General features: G+C 31.2%; 1 long non-coding RNA gene across 6 annotated transcripts; it reads right to left on the minus strand.

The window, feature by feature from the left end:
- Window positions 1–1,054: 1,054 nt before the first annotated feature.
- Window positions 1,055–3,767, minus strand: LOC124915632. Of its 6 annotated transcripts, XR_007096866.1 has the most exons (5): window positions 3,393–3,767; window positions 2,481–3,199; window positions 2,359–2,411; window positions 1,773–1,882; window positions 1,454–1,672 (listed from the first exon to the last, which is right to left on the minus strand). It is a non-coding gene; the product is annotated as an uncharacterized LOC124915632 (long non-coding RNA). The 6 variants fall into 6 exon arrangements; XR_007096869.1 differs by adding an exon at window positions 1,055–1,399 and having other exon boundaries at window positions 1,582–1,672; window positions 1,773–3,199; XR_007096867.1 differs by adding an exon at window positions 1,055–1,335 and having other exon boundaries at window positions 1,563–1,672; window positions 1,773–3,199.
- Between the last annotated feature and the right edge of the window lie 3,283 nt (window positions 3,768–7,050).

Raw genomic sequence — 7,050 nt, forward strand, 5'->3', positions numbered from 1 at the left:
AATTTGACAAGTAATAATGTATATTGATAAAACATCAACTTTCTAAAACGAAATTAAAAAATGAAAAAGAGAAATCTACACATGTTTACTAAATATATGAAGAACTCCTTCAAAATTATAAGGTTGGACGCCTCTACAAGCTTCGAAAGTTTGAGATCATATCAAAACCGTAGAGCAATTTAGCATACCGATTCCCGATTCCCGACCAAACACATTAAATTTAAGAAATATATTTGAGAAGAATTAAAGAATGGTAGATCCTTGTACATAGCTAAAAGGTTGATTTTTCACATGAAGCTCCCTTGAATACCCAACTCAATTTAAAAGGAAGATATATAATTATTGCATAAAAAAAATTAAAAAAGCACTGACAATAACAAACAACAAAAAAAAATGATATAAACTTACATAACCCTACTAAGTTTATGAATAAGAAGTTTATAGAACTTATAAATGAGGTTGATAATAAATTATAAATTTATTAATAAAGAAAGTTATAAACGTTTCATGTGATTAAGTTGACATAAATGGTTATAATTTATAAATAAATAAAAAATTATAAACCTTTCATATTCTAATGTTAAAGGATAAAAGAGTAATTATAATTTACTATATTACTATATTTTTATTTTTTATTAAATAAGTTTGATATGTTTCATGATAAGAGTAATTTTAATTTATAATGTAATTTAAGAATGATAAAAAAACCTACAAAATCACAAATTACATTTCCCTTGAGGTCAACAACTCAAAATTCTTGAATCTGTACAATAAATATATACCTATAAACAAAATTATTTGAAACACTTAAAAGTAAAAATACTAAATTTTGAGTTCTTACCTTGTCAAGGATCTATATATATAATTTAATACCTAACATATATTCTTATGAAACCTGAATTCTAAATCATAATATTTATTAAACTGCTTCTTATTTTCCTTTTCATTCAACCAAATAATGAAGATTCAACCAAATAATGAAGTTGCTTTGCTTTTGAACCCAAAAAAATAATAAACTTCAATGAACCGAATTGAGATTTGCCTAAGAGGGTGTTGATTAATATACAATATTTCTAGTGAATCAAACAAAGTATACATCTCATATGAACCTGATCCCAAATTCTCAATACAAAAGTGTTTTCTTTTGGGCAGAAGAATGGAGGCTTTGAAGCAAGAAGTCGGACTAAGAGTCTAAGTTAGGATCCCTATCTCACAATTCATAATAAATAACATCATATTGGAATGACAATTCTCAATCAATTAATTGTCTTTCCATTTTATTTTCACTGTAATGTCTTTGTTGCATAAATCACCACTCATTTTGTAGCAGCTTCCCTGCCCAATGATCCCCAAAATCCTAATATTAATATCATATCCGAACCACCACTCCTTAGAATACCTTATTTTTGTAAGATGACCATTGAAAATAAACACAATCAGAAATACTTCATCAACAGAAAACCATTCGGCAATTGGTAACATTAAAAGAACAGTTATCACAACTTACTAATATGTTATATTACTATCATTTGCAACAAAAATCAATATATTGAAATGACGACCTTTTAGGGATGACCTTACTGTAGGTTTTCATCTTCTGAAGTCGTCACCCAGCATCTGCCGATATCAAGGACCGCTCATCCGATGCTCTTTTAGGAACAACACTGGCAGTCTAGAATGAACAACAATAACAACATAAACCTGAATGAGAGATGATAAAAACACTGAAATCTCTAATTCTTTTGACAAGGCTCGATGAATGTTCGACATACGTAGTGTGATCTTATCAAACCCTGCTGAAACGCAACTCCTGCTTTAGCTGTGAAGCCTGGAGAAGCGACAGCTCACGAATCAGGGACGGCTATCACCAGGTCGCATTCGACTGGGGATTATGTGGCCAGTAGTTATTAAATTCAATATAAAGTTTGTTTTCAATCAAGATGCTTTTTTAAATAGGATTTCAATTTGAAACACTTTTATACTTTATAATTATTCAATAATGTGAACCTATGATTATCATCAATTGTGATCTTATCAAACCCTGCTGAAACGCAACTCATGCTTTGGCTACGAAGCCTAGAGCAGCAGCAACGCCCGAATCAGGGGTGACTATCACCAGGTCACATTCAACAGGAGTTATTAAATTCAATATATAACTTGTTTTCAATCAATATGTTTTTTCAATAGGATTCCAATTTGAAACGCTTTTATACTTTATAATTATTCAAACATGTGAACCTAAGATTATCATCAATTTAAATGCCAAATTGCAATAATTCAATTTGGTTTTCCAGGACAGCTTACAGGTAGAGAGTTTGAGATTTCAATTCACAATAATTCAATTCAGATTGTTGTTACCTGATTTTTCGTTGCATGAGATCCATGTGTCACTTTAATGTCATCTCATCAAACTTCCAGAGAGAAGGCTACTAAGACTTTACACACTTGATAAAGAATTATAAGAAGGTAACATTATTTACCTTATTCTCAACTTTGTAAATAATCTTTTTATATAACTGGAATTGGTGCGAGGATCGCAATTCAACCTTCTTGCAAAGGATTTTGGCTGTGCAATTTCCTTTTCAAGGTCTGTATATTAATGGGCTCTTTTTGTATCCAAAAAATAAGTATAATCATGATCCAATAATACAAAATCTCTATACTAAATAAACAAACATTACACTGTAGTTTTGATCGCGATGTAGAAAATGATCTCCTACCATACCAAAAGAAACAAAAGATCTCCTACCAAACCGAAAAAAAAAACTCAATTTTAACTTGAGATTGTGATTGACAAAATTCTAGCTTCCTATTTAGTATCATGGTTTTTCAAGTTGATCAATATTCAAAAACATCTATATAATGATTTAGATCATAATTTAGAAAATAATCTGAATCCTCATTTTTATACCAAACAAAAAATAAAATCAGTTTGAATTTCACTTTTCTGATCTTCTAATGAGGATCGTAGTTGTGAGCAGTTTCCAAATTGATATGATTTGATTTGCAGAATGAGGAAGAAAATTGAAAGTTTAACTTATCTGATCTATTCCTTGTGTCTATGTGAAGCAGGGTCAGGATGATCAAATGAAAGACCACACCAAGTAATCTTTCATCCATAAACCGGTCTCTATGTGCTAAGGAAATTACTGACAGACCCGTTGAAGCTGGGACCATGTACATGATCGGATGCTTAGACCTATACATACCAGAAAACATTAACAGTAAAAGAAACTTATTTCTGCTTAAAGGCAGACAAATTGGGGAAACCATCAAAAATTAGCATCTTGTGTACAAACAAAAGTACGAAATGGGAAATGATACTTGTGATCCTGGAAGCCAATGGTTCAAACTGGTTAACAGCACTGCAAGCACTTGTACTAAAAAATTACCTTTCTTTAGTTTGACTTCTTAAAAAATGACTTCTCATGGATCTCTCATGTAGGTTGCTTCGATTACCCAGTACAAGAGGGTCGCCGATCGAGTATCGCTCATCCGACGGCCTTACTTCTACTGGATTGACTTCTCTCATGAGCTTTGGGTTGTGTGTGTGACATTAGACAGAGTGATTCAACACCTTCTTTGTATACTACAATGACTTCTCCTGGTTGAACACCTTCTTTGTATACTACAATGACTTCTCTTGGATCTTCTCTTGGATCTCTCATTAAGGTTGCTTCGATTAGGTCTAAAACGCATGTTTCAGACGCTTACCCATTACAAGCAGGCGCCTTTTAGGGTTAGGATCGCTCATCCTTGAGAAAGACCCGCGAGATTTTGCTTATGCCCGAAAGCCGCGAGATTTCTCTTTTTTACCCGGTCACTCAAGTAAGCGCGTGTATGTCACCTTGAAAGAAAATAATTAAACATTATTAGTTATATATAGATTAGTAATTGAATTGAATAAACAAGTTTAAGATTGAATTGTAAAACAAGAAAGTTATGGACATAATTGATTGAGTTTAATTAACATCCCTGAGTTAAAATTGTACACAATTAAAAAATGTAGTAGCTGATTTGGATAAACACTAGATTTGGAGGAAATATAGAATATGGGTGGAAATTAGAAGGTACATATATATTGCTAAGTTAATTAATCCCACTTTATATACTGAATATTAATTATTGTAAGAATGTAAATAATATATATATAATTTAAGTATGATTTGTTTTTCTTAGAATAATTGATAATTTATTTTCAAAATTATACATCAATTATCATATTACTCTTTAAACGACACATTTTATATTATTTTTCATATTTATTTTAAAATTGTAAATACTTCTTTTTAAAATCGTTTTAAGTTGAAATTGTGAAACATAATTACTATTGGTGAATTGTTAAATTAAAATATTTTTTCTGTCTAAAATTTAAGAGTAAATTAATTATATATACTTATTTGATAATTACTTTTGAATTTGCTATAATTCATGTCTTTTTTAACTTGTTAATAATTTTTATTTTATTTCAGTTTTTCTATACAATTATTTTAATTTGTTAAGAAACTTTTTATTTCTTAACTTTCAGTTGTTTTATTAAATTTCTATTAATGTGGGGGATTGTTAAATTTTTTACCGAGTTAATCTTTCAATTTCTATTAATGTGGGGATTGTCGGAATGTTAAACTAATTCCATTAGTTAAATGAAAATGAGAAATTAGATAATAAATTAAATGTAATTTAATCCAAATAAATATAAATTGACACCAAATTCAAACATGAATTTCCAGTGTCAATAAATAAGACCGAATGTCAATGGATGAGATTGAATGCTAAGAGTTTATGAATGACAGTCGTTGGATGAATTACTAGCCATTGTTGTTGGTAAATAAATTTATTGTGATGGTTTAATTTTCGCTATATATATTCCCTCATGTTAGAACTCTTTGCAAATTTCATATCTCTTATTTATTTATCTAATTATCTCTCTATAATTAGAAATCTTTATATTTTCTTGAGTGTTTTTCGAGTTCTTCACTCAACTGAGTGTTATTTGAATTTTGTATCGACATATTTCTGGTTAAACCCGTATATCGATTCATTTATTTTGTTAACTTCGTTGCGTAATGATTTCAGTGCTGAATCATTACTAGATTCGTTTTATCATATGAGACAGTCAACTACGATAAGCTCCAGCACAAAATGAGACGATAAAATTGTTTTTAAGGGAAATATGTTAAGCTCATACCTCAAATCAACATTAATTGTATTGCGGTGATTTTGTTATATATATAATATATATATTTTTTGTTATTTCACTTGTTTACTAAGATTTCTCATGACCACATGTTTCTTGAGTTATAGTGTTGTCTTTTTCTTCAAATAAGTTGCCGCAAGTTGCACTTCTTCATTTGTAAAAAAAAACATTTCTAACTAATCCGATCTTGGACATCTCGCCAATCTTTAAAAAAAAAAAATATTTATAAACCACAACACTCTTCTTGTCTGAGAATTCAATTCACTCTCTAGCAATAAAAGTACAAAAAATAAGATAATCCTCAAAATTCGACACCTCTTAGTTAATTCTAGATTTTGATCAAAGATTCGACACCTCTTAGTTAATTCTAGATTGTGATCAAAGTGATATCTTTGTATAGTCTTAAAGTGATATCTTTGTATAGTCTTAAGAAGCATTTAGTAAAAAATGTTTTTCAATCATCTTTATCATGTATAGATATGCACACAATATGGTTGCACTTAGTAATAAATGTTTTTCAATCATCTCTAGCATGTATAGATATTCACACAATATGAATGTCCCATATAACAAAAAAGAATCACATGATATCTAAGAAACAAATAAATGAATAGAGAATATGTATACATCTCAACTATAAAGAATAAAGAGTGATTTTGATTTGATTCTCTACCGCTAGGTTATATTGTTGGGCCTTTGGGTCCAGCCCAATTAGGCATTTAATAAAACAAGAAAAACCCTAAGAATGCTGCTTATTCTATCACTTCTAGAGAGAGAAACCATTCTGCAAAGAAGAGAAGAAACAGAGGAGAAGAAACAGAGGAAGAAGAAGAGAAGGAGGCAGTAGATCTCTTACATTTTCACCTTCAGGTTTCAATCTCTTGTTATCTTATATCTATGCTAGCTTAAGTCTGAATGAATCTGGTTTTCTCTGTTTGTATGCCTCAACTTTGGGTTTAAAGTTGAGAAGAACATTTGTATCTGTTTCTTGCTTATAGTGAAATTTGCTGGTTGGCCCCGTGGTTTTTTACCCTCCAGGTTGAGAGGGTTTTCCACGTAAATCTGGTGTTGTTTTGTTCTGTGTTTAATCTTCTGTTTTAGACTTGGATAACCTGTGCATTTACCCATCTCACATTGCTAGATTACAGTATAAAAGTAATCTTCATTTCAAAATTCCCAACAAGTGGTATCAGAGCTGTTAGGTTTATTTTGAAGAGTGCTTTTGTAGGTTGAGATGGAAGGCAATAGCACAATGATCAGGTTGACAAATAATAACTGGCAGATTTGGAAATCCAAGATGGAGGATATCCTTTACTGTAAAGACTTGTATGAGCCGGTTGAAGGAGATAGTGCGAAGCCAAAAGATATGTCTGACAGTGATTGGACAAAATTGAACAGGAAAGCAGTTGGCACAATCAGACAATGGCTTGATGATAGTGTTTATCACCATGTAGCAAGTGAGAAAAGTGCTCATGAGCTATGGAAGAAGCTAGAGTTATTGTATGAGCAGAAAACGGTAGGTAACAAAGCGTTTCTGATCCGAAAGTTGGTAAATCTGAAATTCAGAGAAGGCACAGGTGTTACTAAGCATTTAAACGAGTTCCAGAGCTTGATTAATCAATTATCAGTGATAGAGATGACCTTAGAAGATGAGCTACAAGCCTTATTGCTATTGGGATCATTGCTTGACAGTTGGGAGACATTGGTTGTGACAGTTAGTAATGCAGCTCCGAATGGTGTGCTTACTATGAGTATAGTTACTAGCAGCTTGTTCAATGAGGAGACAAGAAGGAAGTCAACTAATACAAATAGTGCACAGGCCCTAGTCACAGAGAACAGGGGAAGAGCTGAAC

The sequence above is a fragment of the Impatiens glandulifera genome, chromosome 9 (genome assembly GCF_907164915.1).
Source record: "Impatiens glandulifera chromosome 9, dImpGla2.1, whole genome shotgun sequence".
Lineage (NCBI taxonomy): Eukaryota > Viridiplantae > Streptophyta > Magnoliopsida > Ericales > Balsaminaceae > Impatiens > Impatiens glandulifera.